This window comes from Sphaerodactylus townsendi, linkage group LG09 (genome assembly GCF_021028975.2).
Source record: "Sphaerodactylus townsendi isolate TG3544 linkage group LG09, MPM_Stown_v2.3, whole genome shotgun sequence".
In the NCBI taxonomy this organism is placed as follows: domain Eukaryota; kingdom Metazoa; phylum Chordata; class Lepidosauria; order Squamata; family Sphaerodactylidae; genus Sphaerodactylus; species Sphaerodactylus townsendi.
The window spans coordinates 82,744,028-82,765,373 of record NC_059433.1 but is presented as its reverse complement, the minus strand read 5'-3'; the positions used below and the strand labels follow the sequence as shown (position 1 = coordinate 82,765,373).

The window sequence follows — 21,346 nt, the reverse complement described above, 5'->3', positions numbered from 1 at the left end:
GATCACAGCCTTTGGAGCAACCAGCACTGAGTATAAGCCCTTTCGATTACATCTAGATTACCCTCCTATGGAGGAGTCCGGCCGCTCCCTAGGGGAGGGTTTTAAGGAAAAGGGTTTACCGGGTGCCTTCTACTATGGTATTACCGCTGTTTTTAATGAAATTTAGTATATTTTAATGATGGAGCTTCTATGGGTTACTGTTGTTTTAATTGTATAGTTTGCTCCCGAACTTGTGTTGTATTAGTTTTGTTGTACACCCGGGCCTAGGGATGAGAGTGATTATAAAAAAAAAAATAAATAAATAAAAATAAATAAAATAAAGAAATTCATAAATCAGCTATTATATGATGGCATTCTTCATTTTTAGTGATTAGGATCTCATCAGACATCTGATATACTGAAGTGGCTCGGAGATCCACCCAACAGGAAGCAACAGGGGAATGCTACACAGATTAGAGAGGAATGAAAATATTAGCCAAAAAATTGAATACTATATTATGTGGGTATTGCTGGAGGTGTAAAGTCTTGGCAGCGAAGCAAAGGGGAAGCCAACAGCTCCTGGCTCTTAGCCTGGAGGCCCTTAGCCAATAATTCAGTCAAGTTAGCCAATGAATCCAAGACTAACCTGGGTTGCTCTTTTTCATTTTGCTTTGTTTACTGTTTGTTTTTATATTGGGTCCCTTTGAGAGAAAAGCAGAACATACTTAAATATAAACTATTCAGCTGCCGAGATCTGTTAAAAACAACAGAGAGAAGAAATGTATAGAGCTGATTTGCATCCCAAAGCACCTCACTGATGATTACTTCTGAAACCACAATCCTTTATTTTGAGTAGTCTCACACGTAATCTACAGAATGCATATAACAAACATCCATTCTTTAAAACCGTAAAATTAAAAGGATACCCAACAAGGACTCAATAACACTTATACTGTACAATGAGAATGGAAGAACTACTCAAGGCACTACAGCAGCCCAGTAAAAAAGGAGTGCATAGCCAACATAACTGAATTCAGATATGTGTAAAAGTTGGAGTAATTTTTCCTTTGCTGTATTTCCAACACTAACATCCTAAGCACATTTATATACACCTATACATCAACTGAAATCAATAGGCTTAGAGGGTATAACTTGGTGTAGATTGGCACTGTGAGACTCCTTACTGAAGGCCAATGTCTTGCCCAGCTGAAAATCTTGGAGAAAAACTAACAGGTTTCATGGGGAAGGGGGGATTGCTTCGATCAGCTACTTTTTACAAACTGAAGATGCATATACCTGTCCACCAAAACACAACTGTCTTTCTTTGTCTGGTACAAACATCATGGCAAGATTGTTTCAATACAATTTAGTCAACACAGTATCACAAACAGTGAACTTCTGCTATGGAAACATTAAAATTTTGTACAGTTTTCTTTAATTGCCATTTTAAGCTTGGACAAATTGTTTCAAGCTCCATTTTGAAGTTGGAGCAAAAGCTACACACCTTTGTTTGACAGTTAAGTAAACCAAAAGAAGAGTTGCTTTCCTCCACCACAAGGAGTCTCAAACTGGCTTACAATTCCCTTCTCTTCCTCCTTCCCCCTACCCCCGTGGTGGCGAACCTTTGGCACTCCAGATGTTATGGACTACAATTCCCATCAGCCCCTGCCAGTATGGCCAATTGGACATGCTGGCAGGCGCTGATGGGAATTGTAGTCCATAACATCTGGAGTGCCAAAGGTTCGCCACCACTGCCCTACCCCCTGCAACAGGCACCTTGTGAGGTAGGTGGGGCTGAGAGAGTTCTAACAGAACTGTGACTAGCCCCAGATCACCAAGCAGGCTTCAGGTGGAGGAGTGAGAAAACAAATCCAGCTCAGCAGATTACAGTCAGCTGCTCATGTGGAGGAGTGGGCAATTCAGCCCAGTTCTCCAGATTAGAGTCCACTGCTCTTAACCACTAGATCACATTGGGGCTCTTTAGTTTGGAGGAGACGTCTGGCGGGGATATGATTGAAGTCTGTAAAATTATGCATGGGGTAGAAAATGTTGACAGAGAGACATTTTTCTCTCTTTCTCACAATACTAGAACCAGGGGGCATACATTGAAAATGCTGGGGGGAAGAATTAGGACTAATAAGAGGAAACACTTCTTCACGCAACGTGTGATTGGTGTTTGGAATCTGCTGCCACAGGAGGTGGTGATGGCCACTAACCTGGATAGCTTTAAAAAGGGCTTGGACAGATTTATGGAGAAGTCGATCTATGGCTACCAATCTTGATCCTCCTTGATCTCGGATTGCAAATGCCTTAGCAGACCAGGTGCTCGGGAGTAGCAGCAGCAGAAGGCTGCTTTCACATCCTGAATGTGAGCTTCCAAAGGCACCTGGTGGGCCACTGCGAGTAGCAGAGAGCTGGACTAGATGGACTCTGATCTGATCCAGCAGGCTAGTTCTTATGTTCTTATGACTATCACACATAATAGAGAGAAGACTTTTTGCTGCCGCAGAGAGCAGTATGAGATCTAACCAGCTTTAAGTTACAGGACAGTAGACTTTGGTTAAACATTAGAAGGAATTGGTTCCACTTTGATCCATTCTTATAGATACCTAGAGAAGGTGCTGGGCTGTCTGTCACTTGATGTCTTAAAGCTGGGGCTGGAATCCATCTGTCAGCCATACTCTAGCTTTGAGTTTCCAGTATTAACCAGTAGAGTGGACTAATTTGCCTATAAGTTTCCTTCAACTCTTGGAATATGTGACATCTTCCCAGTGCATCCAGTACCTTCACTGGCAACTAGAAGTCCTTCCTAGTTTAACTGAGAAGCTTCACCGTATAGTTTTGCTGGAAGGCTCTTTCTTTCCATCTGCACCATCCCTAGGCATGAATGGACAATCATCTCTGCTCATCAATCCGAGGACTGCTCTCTGGGAAAGGCTGTCATTTCTTTCACCGACAGATTGCAAGATTTGCTACAATACTTAGATTTGGAGTGAGAGATGGTCAGCATGACACCCTTCCTGTTTCTTCTCCATGTTGGAAGCCACAAGATTTGGAGCCACCTCAGAAATTTTCTACAAATAAGGGGTAGATAGTTAAGCATCTATAAGCTCTGAACTCCAACTGGAAGTATATCTGTATCTTGACAGTGTACTTTGCCTTAGCCAGCGAAAGTTACTCTAAATGGTCTAAGTACCTGAAATTCTAGAAGGTGGAAACAGATAATTTTTAAAAGGTTTTGGACTCTTGGCTGAGTTATGAGAGAGTATATGTGAAATATGGGAGAGTATAAATGAAATATGCGTGATATATGGGCTGAAAAAGTACTCTGCATGCCCCTAGAGGCTGGCCAGCCGTAGTTCAGTAACATCATTTTGCAAGGTCTACCAGATGTTTTTAATTTCAGCAGGCTTTTGACTAGTCAGCTTCTGAACATTAACTTTGATCTGTTTAAATTGTGTATTTTATTTATGTATCAACTGCATTCTAAACTGACTTTGTGCACCACTTTGAGTGATAGAGAGGTGCTATTTAGATGATTAATAGATTTAGTGGTATTTCACAATACTGTCACAGGAAAACCTATCGAAGAAAGCTATGTAAAACACATGTGAAAGAGGCTGGCTCAATTTCATAGTACAGTTTTGCAGAACGAGCCATTGTGAAGATGATGTTTGCTATGTACTCAGAGTGCTGTCCACTTGGTTTTCTATTCCCTTGCTGCAAAACATACCCATCTTCCCCCAAACCAAGGCCCAACGTGCTCCCACTAAAAACTAGACCCGACATTGGTAGAAGTCTTCCTATATTACAGAACTGTACAATTCCTAGCGTTAGGAAGAGCTGGCTTCTTGTGCCTCCGCGTCTGCTGCTGAAGTCAAACACCAGAACAGACAGCCCCTGGATTAAGAACATAAGAACATAAGAACTAGCCTGCTGGATCAGACCAGAGTTCATCTAGTCCACCATTCTGCTACTTGCAGTGGCCCACCAGGTGAACACAGTACTCCAAGTGCGGTCGCACCACTGCTTTATATAAGGGCATGACAATCCTTGCAGTTTTATTATCAACTCCGTTCCTAATTATCCCCAGCATAGAGTTTGCCTTTTTCACAGCTGCCATGCATTGAGTTGACATTCCCATGGAACTATCAACTAAGACGCCCAAATCCCTTTCCTGGTCTGTGACTGATAGCACTGACCCCTGTAGCGTGTATGTGAAGTTTGGATTTTTTGCCCCTATGTGCATCACTTTACATTTTGCTACATTGAACTGCATTTGCCATTTCTTGGCCCACTCACCTAATTTATCAAGGTCCGTTGATTAGCCGTGGGTAAACACTGATACAATTCTCCAATCTGACCATAAACTAACACTGGTTGCACTGTCCTGACCACAGGTCACACCAAACCCAAACATACCTTTTGGAGAAAACAGACTCAAAACTGTAATTATATCATGACTAACAAATCATCCCAGAATATTAAAAAAGATCAGGCAATCACCTATCACAAAAATATTAAACTGGCCTTTAATATTTGTGTAGTCTGGAGATGAGTTGTAATTCTGAAAGTTCTCCAGGTCCCATCTGGAAGCTGGCATCCCTAGGTGTTGTCGAGGGTAATATTTTCATGTTTATACGTTTTATCTAGATATCTGCTGCTATGCGGGAGGGAAGAGGCAGGTTTGACAGGGTAAAAATAAATCAATCACAGAAGCCAAGGAAAATGTTTAAACAACAGCTATTATAGCTTAATTACAGAACAACACAGTGAAAAATGGGCAGCAAGTAAAAATGACTGACTAGGACAACATTTTTACTTGCTACCCATTTTTCACAGCATTAACTGCTCCCTCCCTAAGAAGGCCCGGGTCCCAACGGGAAATTTAAGGCACATAGTTCTTTTTTTTTTCTCCCCAAAGGTTTTCTGGTTAAGTTCAAAGTATGTATCAAAGTCAGGCCGATGTAGGACACTTTGAAACTCCTACCCCTTTTCATTTAAAGTATAATTATTACTGCTTTGAAGCCAAATTCCGTGGACACAGAAAGCATGTACGATTTCCCTTTGGAACCATATTCCTTTTGAACTCTCTGCTGCCTCCTGAACACCAGTACTAACACAGAAGAAGATTTCTGAATACAATCTATAAATTAACATAGAGAAGGAAAAATCCTTTGAATTTTTGGGTTTTTAAGACAATAGTTCTAGAAAACCTACATTCGAGTTCACTTTAAATGCTAAGATTTGAGAACGCTCAAAACATGAACACAAGATTCTCAATGCGGAAAAGCTACATTAAAGGAATAGTGTCTCTTAATAGCTCTCCGAAGCCCTTATTTCCTAAAAGAAACAAGGCTCTAGCCAACTTTAATTATACTTCCCTCCAACTGGAACACTCCATAAGTCTTAAATCCCTTACTTAAGTTTTATTGCCAGTAATTAGGCAGTGCAGAAGTTGCTTTTCCAAAAAGACAAATACTGTTTAAACATTAGCAACTGTGAAGCAATAGATACACCCACTTCAGCTGACACACAGTCCAGTCAATGTTTTATTCGCTGAAAATCTATGTTTTCTTTAAAGGAGGATATTTTTGAACCAAGATTAATCTCTGATAAAAAAGCATCAATGGCCCCTTCCGCACACGCAAAATAATGCGTTTTCAAACCACTTTCACAACTGTTTGCAAGTGGATTTTGCTATTCCGCACAGCTTCAAAGAGAACTGAAAGCAGTTTGAAAGTGCATTATTCTGCATGTGCAGAATGAGCCATTGTCGCTTACAGTTTCAGGTGGAGAGATGTATTGGTCTGCAGTAGAACAGCAAGATTTGAGTCCAGTAGCACCTTATTGACAAACAAGATTTCCAGTTTATAAGTTTAAGGCTTAGGCCTTAGGGAGTCAAGGGTTCCTGATGTGTGGTTGCTTTAAGAGCACTTCCCAGGCCTGTCCCCACCCCCAGTCTCCTCCGCTACAGCACTGCTCACCTGAAAGTTACATTTAATTTTAAACCAGAGGCTTTTTTTGTGACGTTGGGGGAAGATGTGGACATTCTGCCGCTGAAACTCCCTCTTCTTCCCTTTTATCGCCCTCTCCCCCCTTTTCACTTTCTCTCCCCCCCTTCTCTCTGGATGGGGGATACACTACTGAGTGGCAATGTGTGTGAACAAGATCTTGGGGTACAGGGGGACAGTAAGTTAAACATGAGATCTGGTGTGATGCAGCAACAAAAAAGGTGAACGCGATCTTAGGGTGTATTAATAGGGGCATGACATCCAGATTGCTAGAGTCTGGGGGAGGCACAGTGTGAGAACTTGCACTGGGTGCCATCTTCTGTAGATATGCCCTAAGCCTGGGTCTGGGGGGAAAGAACCTTCTACCCGAATACCAGGCTTGGTCATTTATCGTGCAATGTCCCTCTTCCATCCTCCCTCTTTCCCTTTTCTTCCATCCTCCCTCTTTCCCTTTTCAAGATTTCAAGTGTTAGTTAAATAAATGTTTTAAAAATGTATATGCAATGTAGTGTTTATGTTAATTAAGTATTAACCTGAGCTCATTTTGTCTTCTGAGTTTTGAGTGTAAATAAATATGTTTGTTTATTTTATTATTCCATTGCTTTTAATTCCATTATTGGGCCATTTATTTTATAAATCTGAAATAATAGCAGCTGTATTGATTATAAACATTTTGCTAAAATGGGGGTACAACTTGAGGGAAATGGGTTGTCAGGGGTTACATAAGTGAAAAAAGGTTAAGAGCTACAACAGTAGAAGAAGCTAAATGTGCCTTTATTTACCCTTTCCTGTGTTCTCTACCAATGCCAACTTTGACATATCTGAAACGATGCAATGCACTCAATTTCAGTGGTGGTCTAGAAATAAACTCAGTTGTGTGTCACATATGTCTGAATCTTGCTGTTGTTTTCTGCTGGCACTCCAAATCTAGTTTTCAGCTAATTTTCTACCTATTACAAACTTGGATACACATTTGGATTAAAAATACAGGAAAGGGTAAAAATCTCGACACCCTGCCAACATTTCAGTACATTAATCAGGGGAATCTGGCATGGTAAAAACCCATTAGTTGACACATCTCTCTTTCAGGTTGAGCTTCTAGCAAAATCAAAAGGGTTTATTCCTCAAGCCCATAAGACAAGACTTTGCAACCATCTGGTTGTGGAGTAGGAAGGGTTCAAGCACTGGGCCTTGAAAACAACACTGAGATGGGTTTTCAGGCACAACTCATCTCTTCAGCCAAAAAGAATATGCAGCCAAGCTCAGTCAAACTGGAAAATAATAATCCCACAGTCATATGTCCAGCTCAACAGCAGGTTGTGACTGAATAGCTGACAAAAGCCAAAATGTCAGCCAGACTTGGAAGAGCTGAAGCCATGTACGACAGATGTCCTGAAGGAGCTGCCGAATGTTGACAGGAAGCAAGGCAGAACATGAAGAGCATGGCAAGGAGGCGGCATGTGCATAAGAAAGTGAAGAAACCCACAAAGCTGAAAGCCAAGAGGAAGTGGAAAGCAGCTGAAATACATGAGGTGCCATCGTTTTATTGTTAATAGGTCAATCTCCCTTTTCAAGAAGCCTACTAATGGGAGCAATCTGTGATAGTCTTGAGATGCCTGAATATGCAAGGCTGCCATTTTTTGTGAAGAGATCCATGGATTTTCTGTTGTCAGGGTTTCCTACAGAATCTATCAAAGCTCTTCTGAAAATCCATGCACTGTGGTCTTCATAAGGAATGGAAACTTACTGTATCACAAAAGCAGAGGTATAGCAAGGGGGGAAAGTGCCCGGTGCACTGGTGCGTCCTCCGCCCCCGCCCTGCCCCCTGGAATGCCCTCACCACACCCCCACAGGAACGCGCGCCCGGTGCGTTGTGCACCCACCCCTATCCCCTTGGAGCTACGCCTCTGCACAAAAGTCCAGGAGTACTGTGGGAAGCATATGCTTCTGTTACACATGGCTGTAACATGTGGAGGTCTTCTATATCCTGCCCACGGCATCTTTTTTAAATGCAGTAAACCTGCATGCCAAGCTCCTCTAAGGACCAAGAACAAAGTATCTACCATCTCAGTCCACAAACTGCCATTTGCCTGTGAGGCACTGCACCCGTACATTGACAAAGCTGGCTACCAAACCTCACAACCCGCGTTTCATATGTTCTGTCCATGTTTGCAATCACAGTTAGCAACGGAGTGCCTGCTGCTTCAACTTATTTCCGAAAGCTCGGCATGCAGACCAAAGATGGTGGCACTACTCCAAGTCATCTCTCTTCCACAAAGGGTTTCGGAAGGGGACAAATTCTGTATTAATTTGGGCCAGGTTTTGGGGAAGGAAAACACAGCTGAAATCCTCACAGGGGCTTCCATGCTCAGTGTTTATAAGGAAGGCAAAAGTAGACTAGCTCATTCTTTTGGAGGATGCGACAGCCAGGCTTAAAAAAAAAAAAAAACCTTAGATTTCCCTCTGTGTATGCCAGATGACTCCAGGTAGGAAAAGGTTTGTGGCACTTATGAATACTATCTGGCTATTAAAACAAGCCAAAAGCTATGCACCCCTTGGAGATAGTCAGCCCCCAAAAGCCAAACGTTGGTCATAAGGATGTTTGTAAAACATAACTTAAAGAGATTTTGACATGAGTTAGTGAGGAAACATTGGCAAGCAACAAGAACATGTCATTAGACTTTAGGGTGACATACAAAACTGAAGAAAAATTGCTCCTCTTAATCCAGAATAAGCAAACGTAAGCATGTGACACTGTATCACCACAGCCTCCCCAATGAAGTTGACAGATGCAACGCCCGGGCAAGTGCTGCCAATCCTGGACTGGATATTTCAGTAGAGAAATGTGTTTCAAATTAATCCATCCCATGGAGTGGCTCATTACCTTGTGAAAACTGATTACTGTCCAACAGGAGAAGCCTTGCTCTTGTAAACATACTTTGTCCACATTTGCAACCAAAGAATAAAACAAGAATTTATACAATCAAATTCTCTATTGCAAATCCAGTATCTTGTGCCACTGAGAAATTTCTACATGTTTCACACAAGCAAACACAGGAGTATTCTTGTACATGCTGATTGATGGGTTTTAGGTTTGAAGGATATAAAGATATTGTCTGCAGGACATCCCTAGTCTCTTATTCAGGGGAAGCAAAGAATGGAGAACCTGATTGGCCATTCCTGTCTCTGTCTTTTGAGGTTCATCAACCTCTTTGTAAACAAGCACAAAGTATGAAAAGATAGGGCTACTGGATTCTTGTTTCATAGTCAAGGCCCTTCTGCCCAAGCTCCCACCTGAGACACTGAACATACCTTCAGGCACTTCACAATGCTCAACCTTCTCCCGTCATGGTGTCTTCCTTCAACTTATCTCCTGTAATATCTTTTAGAACTTGGAAAAGAGCCCACTCAGTCCTCGCAAGGGGACTTCTTACAGGCTACTCCTTACATTTGGCTGCTCTTGGCCTGGCTTTTATACTTTCTTCAAGCTAGAGGAAAGCCCATCTCTGCTGCCTCCAGTTGCAGCATCTCACTTCTAGCACAGGGGTATTCACCTCAAGGTGTCACCACTGATCAGGCCACTGAGAGGCTGGACCCAGTCGTAGTTCAGTGATAAACCATCTGCCTTACATGCAGAAGGTAACAGCAACCCATGGCACCTCCAATTAAAACAATCAGAAACTTGGTGATTTGGAAGACTTTTTACTATAACCCTTGGACAGCCAACACCTCCCCTCCTCCCCTTGTTCTCTGTTTGTTTGAATTATGTGGCCCATTTTAGTGGGGACCTTTTTGGTTTCCCCGGGGGGGGGGTCGGTTTTAGTTCTAGGATGCTGGATGTACTGCTGTTACTGGTTTTAATAAGGAGAAAGGGCTTGTATTATATTTGTACTGGTTTTAACCTTCCCCTGTCTGTATATGTTTATTTGTACACCGCCCTGAGCCCTCCGGGAGAGGGTGGTATAAAAATCTAATGAATGAATGAATGAATGAATGAATGAATGAATGAATGAATGAATGAATGAATGAATGAATGAATGAATGAATGAATGAATGAATGAATGAATGAATGACCACCAATCAGAGTAGATCACATTGGCCTTGATAGACGGAAGGTCTGATTCAGTGTAAGGTAGCTTCATGCATGGGTAATGCTCACTGGTTGACTGTGGGTCAAATGTTGTCTTATCAGCCTAATGTATTTTACAGGGTTGTTGGAAGGACTGAAAAAAAAGAACTGGACTAGTCAACTGTTGGAACTGTTCCAGCTGAAATGTTCCACAACAGCTGACTAGTCAGGTGCTGGGCCTGTCTAGAAGCTCCTAGCACACCTAAGATACCTAGGCTTTGCTGCCACGGTTCAAGATAGTCAGTATGCACCAGGATGGATGACACACTTGCATGAGCCCTCCTGGATCAGCCCAAAGGGCCAACTAGTCCCAGCCTTCTTCCTTTTCCCCAAGAGCCACAATCCCCAAACAAGAGGGGAAAAGAACTGGGGGAAATAAAGCATGCTGCATCAAATTCAGAAAATCTTAGATTCAGGGAGGAAATGTGGGCAGGATGACTTTTGCTAGCCTAACCCAACTGACATCTGTCAGTGCTGTTTCCTTGCTGTGGCAGCTGGACTGGCAAGCTTCCCAAAACACATGCTACGATCCTGACCACAACCGCATAGGCAGAACGTCACTGAATTCAACAAGGCAGCTGCACAAAGTCTCATTCCCAGGATCATAGCCCTTGCGTGCAAGAGATCATCGCTCAATAAAAACAAACCATTTGAGTGTTAATCGCTGGCTACGCTACAGCTTTCAATCTGTATCCAATATTAAACCACTTCCTCACCCTGCAAGATAAAGGCTTCTCGAGGATGGTAGCGTGTGGGAGAAGATGGTTTTTCAACGAAGCTGAGAGAGAGGCCCTGATTATTCAGCCCTGCAGCACACTTTGCTAATAGTAAGCAATCAGCACACACCAAACAAATAACTGTGGACATCTTGCACACAGCTGTGCAGAACTGGATACGTTCCTACCACTTTAGCACTGATTACATCTTTGGCATTCCATTTTTAAAAAAATCTAATCCTGCATTCTTAATTTTTTTTGGTTTTAAAAGAAAGTGATGATTCACAAATAGCTTCTGAGAGAGAGGAAGAGGATGGGTGTTTGTTATTTTAAAGGGCTTGGCCCAATGGGCATTGCCAGTGGTAGTCCAAATACCCACAACTTTTAACCATCTGCAGCCCCATCTATTTTGATATCTGGATAAAATGTTAATGCATCACAGCAATCAGCAACTGCTAATTGTCTGTCAAGTCATTTGCTACAAAAATAGAGTTTAACTATGGTGATAAATTCCAAATTCACCCTCAACCCTGTAATCCAGCCTGCTGTGGCCAAAAAGTCTTGGGTATTTGCGGGGGTGGGGGGTGGGGTGGGGTGTATGAATCAATGGTCGATTCCCCATAGGGGAAATAACATGTGATAGCCCTGGTAGGTGTCCTGGGACAACAGGAGAACTCCCCACGGCTCCTGGGTCGAATTCGGCTCAGTCCCATGCCAGCCCTGCAATACCTCCCTCATTCAAGGTTTTCCAGAAACTGCCTTGAAGATACATCTTTTCTGGTGTTTTCTGGAGAACACGGGATGAGCCTGGTATCGTGGGGAATCATTTTCCCACCCTGAGTCTCCATTCGCTCTGTTAGCCAACCACAACTAAGTCTTCTGGGCATGCGCAGAATGGAAGACTCAGGGCAGGCAGGAACGCACTTTTTTTAAAAAAATTTCTTCTTGCATATGAAGCCACAACCATGCAACTAACAGGCACATGTTTGTGTGCTGTTCTTGGCCACGAAGCTCTATGCTTTGTGACGACATAGCTACATAACCGTTACGTTAAAAAAAAGAGGAATACTCGGGAATGAGGAGCAGAAGAGGTGCCAAGATGATCCCGGGTTCTGATCACGGTTTCAACTCCAGACCTCGGTTGCCAGGGGGAGTGACAGACCAGGATCAAAAGATACTGTACTTTATGGTCCCGGTCCAATCCCAGGATGATTTTCCCCATGGGAAATCGAGCAGTATTTACAAACGTCCTTTCTAGTTCACCTTCAGCAGTGCTGGCATATACAGAGCAAATTGTGAAGTCTTCCTCCAACCAAAACTTTCCTCAGCTTGTGGCCCCTCCTTCAAAAGAAGAGCCACTGAGGTAAGATCCGGCCCCTTCGGCTGCAGGAAGGAACTTCTGTCAGCCTAAGGCTGGATTCAAAGCATTATAATGAAAGAACAGAGAATAACAGAGTTATTTGCATTCCCAAATTTGCTTCAGCCCACCAAAAAAAATAATTTACAATTAATTTGCGTGCTTTATATTCATGTTTCTATCCATAAATCTCTAGCTAGCGAGAATCCCTGTAGCTTTTCCATCTTTAAATTAGCCAGGAATCCAATGGCACCTTAAAGAATTTATTCCAGCACAAAATTTTGAGTCAGAATTTACTTCCTTAGATACCTATATCCATAGGCAAGAGATTCATACTGAAAGAAAGAAAAACAACTATAAGCAGCTATAAAAAGAGTACAGGTGGATACTTATTCTAGTTTTTTAAAAAATCTATCCATTCTGATTTTTTCCATTGTAAGGTTTATCCCTCTTCACAAGTTAAGGAGTACACAGGTTAACTATAGGTTTCTGCCCCACATCAGAAATAATACACTCACACTTAAACTGAGGTTTGTCCTCCATTTCTGCACATATAGGGTCTGGAAACAGCCCAGGGGGCGGGGGGTGGACAGATGGGTTAGAAAATGTAGCAGAGGGGAAAGCTGAAGCCCTTTCCTCACATGCAGCATGTTCCAGATCCTAACTAGGTATACAAACGGAAATTTAGCAGAATCCATATCCCGCATGTTACTGCGACATATCTGACACAAGTTGAGGACCTCGCCCAACCTGTGGACTCTAATGTATGAGAAGGAGCTTTGCTTTATTGCTCTTTTTGAGACCCTCCCACCCAATCAAAATTTCAGTAGGATGCAGCAGTAGGGGGAAGGGGGAGAATAGGACAATCCCTCCTCACAAGGTCCAGTCTGTGAACAAATCTTGTTATGAAAACTACGTCTTAGGTTTAATGCTAATAATCGTGGGTTCCGGTTCCGGCAGGCGAGAGGGAAGCACGCCTTCATCTTCTCCTCCGCAAGTTTTTATCTGTTATTTGCTATTTTACCAAACAATTCTCAAATCTTGTTATACCCTTTTCAGCAAAAAGAACTAAGTAACTTCATCCGCCATGTGCTGGACGGTCTTTGTTTAAGAATGCTCTGCTTGGGTCCTAGTGCCTACCTAGGCATTAGGACTCAAGCGAAGAATTGTTGAAAAGGGTATTGATACAGGCCACCTACACACAAACACCAGGATAGGGCGGGGGCTGACCTTCCTGCAACAGGCATATCCTACCAAATAATTGTGTGCATATTTTATACAAATTACATGGCAACAAACTTGAGCTTGTCATCAAGTATACAGCCAACTACATCTTTCAGCAAAGTACAGGTGTATAACACAAAGATTCATACTCACATGTATTGTTTTCTAAATACCCTTGAAACATCCTAGGTGCATGCTTAAAAATGTGAGGGATACACGAGGCCTCCTAAACATATGCTGTGCAACATGAACCTCTCCAATTATTTCAGACACTCTCTCATGGCCACACAGATGGCCCCCAACAAGATCAAAAGCAGAGAAGGCTCTGGAGTAGGGAACATCAAGGGAGAAAATGGCCACACAGAAACACTTTTCTACAAAGACAAAACAACAACAAAAAAGAATTTCATACTAGTTGTCAACACCTCACATTCTGAAGTCTTTCAAGTACTCCTAGCAAGAGTGCTCCCTTGAGCCTAGAGGTAGACAGGGAAAGGAACCTGTTTTATTGAAGGATACAGTACTCTAAAAAATAGCAAAAAGTTCTGTTGGTTTCCAAATTGTTTAAGGCCTTCCTTTTTTAATTGAAACTTTACTATGTTACATTTAACCACCTCGGTTTCCAAGAATGTCTTTGCTGTGTGGGATAGAATCTTTCTCCACTCATCACCTATGGATACATTGGGATCCCTGACACATCAAATAATGTCCTCAGTACCTAAAAAAAATACCGGAAAAATAGATAATAGTGGACAAAAATGGCACCTTACATGAATTAAAATATTATCAGCATTATACGAACACACACACACACACACACACACACACACACACACACACACACTAGCGGGGCCCAGCCACGCGTTGCTGTGGCAATTGTCCTTCTCTTCACAGTCTGCAACCCACACAGATGTCCATGCAGGTCCAATGATCCGCAGCATAGCCTTTTGGGGTGGTCAAATGGAATCCCTCTTTCCATTTTCAATGCACATCGTTATATGGTGCTGTCTTGTTTTTTTAGTATAAGGTAACCCTTCCCATTCCACAATGGAACTGTCCAGAGTGTGAATCCCACTGTCCATGGGGCTGGTTGACATGCACAGTCCTGGCTTGGGGAAGGCAGAACTGGGGCAAGGAGGCTATCCCAGTCAGGCAGCAGAGGCAGGGTGGTGAGGCCAGCTCCCTGGGTTCTTAAAAGGCTATGTGCAAAAGAAGTGGAGCCAGTAGTGTTGGTTCGCCCCCACCCCGCAGATTTTCTTAGAAGAAAAAGGCAAACTCCAGCTCGTTTTTAGTAAAAGAGAGCTGTGGCAAATATGGGTGAGAAAGTGGGTAATTGGTGGTTGGATGTGAGGGAGGGCAGAGTGAGGTATGTGAGGATGAGGTGGATGAGTTGAAAGTATGTGTGTGATGTGGTAGCAGTGAATGAAACACAGAGAGGGAAAGTTACCTGCGTGTGGAAGGGTCTCACAGGGCAGCCTGGGGTCTCACACGGCAAAGTGTGTATCTGTTTCACTTCCAGTCGTATTACCTAACAGTGTTACCTATTAACTGTTTTAACTGCTCATCTCTGCCCATCTGCGCGAACATTCTAAGCCCGTGCTGGCGAACCTTTGACACTCCAGATGTTATGGACTACAATTCCCATCAGCCCCTGCCAGCACGGCCAATTGACCATGCTGGCAGGGGCTGATGGGAATTGTAGTCCATAACATCTGGAGTGCCAAAGGTTCGCCACCATTGTTCTAAGCCCTCAGGCCACAGACAGACAGGCTGCACGAACATTCTAAGGATGACAGTTAAACACAGACAGCTTCATGGCCTGGTGAACCAGGAAAAAGACGTTTTACCTGGCTCAGGTAGGGACTTTTAATGATTTGAAGGTCCGATCACCTGCCCGCAACAGGGAGGAACGTAATGTGAAAATTTGGGGGCAATCCGTCCAGCCGTTTCGGCGTTAGGGAGTGACTAACAAAGTCACTGTTTGCTTTTTATATATATAGATAACATAATGATGTGATGTCATGACATTATAATGTTGATGTTTCTTTTATAACGAAATAACATCACATCATTTCATAACATCAAATAACAGAAGCAACAATAATCATAAGGTCATCATGTTGTAACAATATATTATGCTATATAAAGTAGTTATAGTGCTTTTATAACCCCGTTGTAACGCCGTTGTAACGCCATTATACTTTTGTAATAACCTCATGATGTGATGATGTTATAGCATTATAACAATATAACATAATGATGGGATGTCATGACATTATAAGGTTGAAATTGTTTTCTTTTATAATGAAATAACATCACATCATTTCCATAACATCAAATAATGGAAGCAACAATAATCAAAAGGTCATCATGTTGTAACAATATATTTATGCTTATATATGAAAGTGAAGTTATGGCGCTTTTATACTGCCGTTTGTAGCATGGCTTGTAACGCCCATTGTAAATGCGTTGCGCTAGCAGCCATTATAGCACTTGTAATAACCTCACGATGCTTGATGATTTTATAGCATTATAACAATATATCATAACGATGTGATGTCGCTGACAGCAGTGATAATGTTGATGTTTTTTTATAACGAAATAACATCACATCATTTCATTACATCAAATAACGGAAGCAACAATAATCATAAGGTCATCATGTTGTAACGGCAATATATCATGCTATATAAAGTAGTTATAGCGCTTTTATAATGTCGTTGTAACGCCGTTGTAACGCCGTTGTAACACCCTTGTAACACCCTTATAACAACTCTACAATGGTATTACACCGGCGTTACACCGGCGTTACACCGGCGTGACAACGGCGTTACTCAGGCATGACAACGGCGTGACAACGGCGTGACAACGGCGTTATAAAAGTGCTATCACTACTTTATATAGATTAATATGTAGTTACAACATGATGACCTTATAATTATTTTTGCTTCCGTTATTTGATGTTATGAAATTATGTGATGTTAATTCGTTATAAAAGAAGCATCAACATTCTAATGTCATGACATCACATCATTATATTATATCGTTATAACACTATAACATCATCACATCATGAGGTTATAACAAAAGTATAATGGCGTTACAGCGGCATTACAATGGTGTTACAACAACGTTACAACGGCGTTATAAAACGCTATAACTACTTTATATAGCATAATATATTGTTACAACATGATGACCTTATGATTATTGTTGCTTCCGTTATTGGATGTTATGAAATGATGTGATGTTATTTCGTTATAAAAGAAACATCAACCTTATAATGTCATGACATCCCATCATTATGTTATATTGTTATAATGCTATAACATGATCACATCATGAGGTTATAACAACACTACAATGGTATTACAACGGCGTTACAACGGTGTTACAATGGCATTATAAAAGTGCTATAACTACTTTATATACCATAATATATTGTTACAACATGATGACCTTATGATTAGTGTTGATTCCATTATTTGATGTTATGAAATGATGCGATGTTATTTCGTTATAAAAGAATCATCAACATTATAATGTCATGACATCCCATCATTATGTTATATTGTTATAACACTATAACATCATCACATCATAAGGTTATAACAACACTACAAGGGCGTTACAAGGGCGTTACAACGGCGTTACAATGGCGCTATAACTACTTTATCAGTTTCTACTACAATGCTTGTATCTTCCTTCTTCCAATGTTTAAATCAGTTTAGTTCTGAAATGAAGCCAAGTATTAACAGTAAGCTGTGTTCCCTTACTGCATGGGAGTGTAAGTATCACAGAAGTTTTGAGCAGTGAGTATCCTGCTGCAGAATAGATGGGCTGCACTATACTTATTTACTCATTCCTCATATCTATACCCTACCTTTTTCCAATGAGCTCAAGATGGTATCTGGGTTTGGCTGAAATCAGAGGCAGAGCTACAAGGGGGCAGGGAGTGCGCCGTGCACCGGGCACATGCCTAGGGGTGAGGAAAATTGCCCCAGGCCCCTCCTCCTTCCCCCACAGCACCCCCTTGTGGCGCCCCCCACCCCCCTTCCCACACTTACCTTAAATCCTTTCCTTTTCCTAGAACTTTTTCAGGCTGAAAAAAAGGCCTGTTCACAGTACAGGCTAAAAACAGCCTGAGGAACTACAGTTCCCAGGAGACCTTGGGGCTCACAATGTCTCCTGGGAAGTATAGTTCCCATCAGGCCGTTTTTAAGCCTGAACTGCGAATATGCCTCTGGAAAAGGAAAGGAACTAAGGAAAGGAACTAAGGTAAGTGTGGGAAGGGGGCGCCACGGGGGGAGGGCGGAGTGGAAAATATAGACTGCGCACCTGGCGCAGTTTGGCCCAGCTACACCTCTGGCTGAAATGATGCCATGTTTTTCCCCATTACAACAATTCTGAGAGACTGTCACCCAGGGTCACCCAGCAAACCTCACAAGCCACGTTGAAGTCTCCAGCCTTCTAATCACTGTACCACACTGGCTATCTAGATACACCCTTAGGCAGACTTGCGGTTCAGTCCTTGACAATATCATTATTGGCAATGGAGTGAATAAAAGTTTCTGAAATGCTGGAACCTTCTAAGTTGTCATTAGCTTCAAATTTCACACTGAATAATATTTTCAGAGATTTATTGGATGAAGAACCTAAACTCTAAGGCACCATGATCGGTCAAGGGCTTCACACATATGCCTGTGAATTAGACCTGCTCCATTTGTTACCCAGCAAAACAGAGACAGAAACATGACAACCTAGTCTCAGACATAACAGAGGCATTTCTTAAGACCTGGTAGGCTGCCACAGAGAGAATTGTGTGGGTTGGGTTACCCATAGTGCAGGCTTGATTTGTACACACACGTTTCAGTTGTGTGGATCAGGCTACTGAGGCCTTTTCCTTCTCAAATTGAATTTCCTGGCTTGTGATGGCATAAGGGGGTCCCTCTGTGTTCAGTTTCTCTCCGCATTCACGTATGCATTTCAAGTTACTTTACTATGCCTTATTATAGGAAATGAGGCGCTCTCACTTACAGAACACCGGCTTCTTGTTAAAACCCATGAATGCACCAAACAAGCATGTCTTTGTCACAGAAACCCAAGTTCAAATGCATACGGCTCAGATAATGATTTTTCTTTCAAAAAGTATACAAAGCAACATGCTTCTACTTAGATAAGAAATGATTTCAAAAAGAAAAAAAAGTCCCTCAATCATATGCTCAGAAGCTAAAACAAACCCAGGAGGTATACTTAGATTTTCTCAATGAAAATGTATTTAATCATTGTAAGCATATGCACCCAGGAGACTAAAACTGACACACAAAAGATCCCCAGATTCTCCAGAAAAAGTTTTTTTTTTAAGTTTAAGGTGCCATCAGATTTCATTTTGATTTCAGGGCAACATACTGATGTCACCGGCCCTCTGGAATTATCAGCAGAAATTAATACATGATGAGGCATCTGTGACAGTATTCTGGTGAGACAGATTCACTACACGATACATGAATTCCATATCTCAGCATAACATTTCACCCTATCAGATCTATGTATACATCTTCCAAACTTGACCTAGTGGATATTTGGGATTATACATCCCAAAGCAGTCTTCCACTGGAAGGTCAACATGGTTTTTCGATTTACTACCTATTTCAATTCTGATTGTGATAATTAAGTAAAAGTTTTTTTGAAGAATCTCCTTCGAATCCTGAAAAGCGTATTTGCTCTTGTACATTTGTTCAATTTTTGTTCTAATTTTAGATGACCGGGGGAAATATCTTGATATAGATGAAGTCAAACAAAACCTTAAACTTTATTCAGATGTAATATTTTTGATTACAAAAAGAACAGGATTAACATCTCATACGTTTTTATCACTATTCTGCATTTGGTTAGGATTTCAAATGACACTTAAGAAAGGATTATTTCCCCTTATGGTACATGAAATGTTTGCAGAGGGGGATCTGAAGTATTAAGGGTCAAAAACAAAATAGTTTCGAGCAACAATTTACTATCCCAACATCTTCACATTTTATTGCTTGAATATGTTAACAGGAAGTGGTGAACTGTCAGAGGTATGTGTAACTACGTCTAAATTATAGCTCTAAAAACCAGCTACCCAAACTCTTAGAGAACTCCTAGTTAGAACCTACTCAGATTTCACAAAGATAATAAAAGGGAATTAAGCTCGGAAGCCAAAGGGTTCCTTTGCCCACACATTAAACATGAAGCTAATTACCAGTGTTTCATGGAACGACGGTCTAACAGTCCCAGCACACTTAGAAAACAAAGACGATTTATTCGGCTACGCTGCAAAATTCTACAGTGCCGAAATAATGACCGGCATGCTCAGAAGATCAGTTTTGAGTCAAACAAAATGGCACCAAAAAATGAATAGTTATTACAGTGCTCATCATTGGGAGATGTTATAACTATCTGCCAACAAAAATAAATTTTCTTTTTTTACCTTCAACCCTAAATTTCAACCAGCTGCAGGATGACCACCTCTGGAAATACTAAATTTCTACACACTGTTAGGACAACTGATGCATCTTTGTGTATGGTTTCCATTAACAATTTTAAGTTTGCAAAACTAAAGATGACAAGGTATGGGGATCTTCTCACCTTTTACGTTACCCCGCTGTCCAATGACTTCATTTGTAGTGTTTTCACTCACATTATAAACATTTACAACGTTCTAATTTTAAATCTCCATAGTCCATATTTTTTGGTCACCTTCAAGTTGGTTTCCATATTTTGTAACAGCCAGGGGTCACAAGCAGATATGAATGAATTGATAATTTTATTCAGTAGTTTTTGGTGGGGGGAGGGGTTTAAGGTACCAGCACTCATATATACGGTTGTGCTGATTTCCAACAATTTCCCTCTCCCTCTACAATGCCACACTAGGCTGTTTCTGAGGGTTCCTCTCTTTTTCTCTTGATGAGTGGGACAGACTGGCAGATGAGGGTCAGGACTGGTCAGAGCCCCCCAAAAGGTGACAGTACTGGTAAGTACCATTGCAAAAAAAAAAAGGCCCTGGTTTTATTAAAAGAGGTTTCATGACAACAAAAGTCAGTAGCTCTGTCCCCATGAACACACGAATCTACCTTATTTTGAATCAGACCCTTGGTCTATCAAGGTCTGTGTTGTCTACTAAGACTGGCAGCAACTCTCCAGGGTGACAAGCAGCGGTTTTTCACATCACTTACTACTTAATCCTGTTAGCTGGAGTTGCCAGGGATTGACCCTGGAACCTTCTGCATGTCAAGCAAGTCCTGCGTCACTGAGTGACAGCCCCCTGACAGTGAACACACATACAATCTGTCTACACTCAATTGTTCTTTTTAGGCACATTGAGTAATTCTTATACTGCAGTCAGTGTATGGACAGCTGAACAAGTGATATGAACACCACATCTGTCTAGTAGTGCTGTTTCATTTGTGATGTGAACACCTATTGACTCTTACCTTATAAAAAGATGCACGCAAGTACAGGGAAGATGTATGTGTATCGCTGTAATGTGAACAGGGCCACTGTCTGCTTAGCTTGAGGGTCAGAAACTAAATAGAGGAGGAAGATCTGCCAGCAGGGGGAGAGAAAGACAGATAGAAACACCTGCTAGGTTGTTTTCTTAAAGCCCTTTCCCCTTTTCCCACTGTTTGATTGCATTTTTATTGTATGATGAACCACTTCAGGCCCCCAGGAGGAAGAAAGGGGGGTATTTATTTATTAGTAAGCAGCACGAGCCCACGTTTGGATTGAATCCATGCTTCAGGAGAGAGGAGTTCAACCTTTTCCATCCTGCATGGTTTCTGTTCTCTAAAACCAATCTTTCTGGGGCTATTAGTAGCCTAGGAAGGGGGAACGGACAGGCAAAGACAAGGGGCCTGACTCTTTTTTGCCTTTTACCATTAAACACAGACCA

The 21,346-nt window shown here is 41.8% G+C and overlaps 1 protein-coding gene across 4 annotated transcripts in view; it reads right to left on the bottom strand.

The window, feature by feature from the left end:
- Nucleotides 1-21,346, bottom strand: part of RSPO2 (R-spondin 2) — a 126,129-nt gene that overhangs the window by 64,844 nt on the left and 39,939 nt on the right. The window lies entirely within an intron of this gene.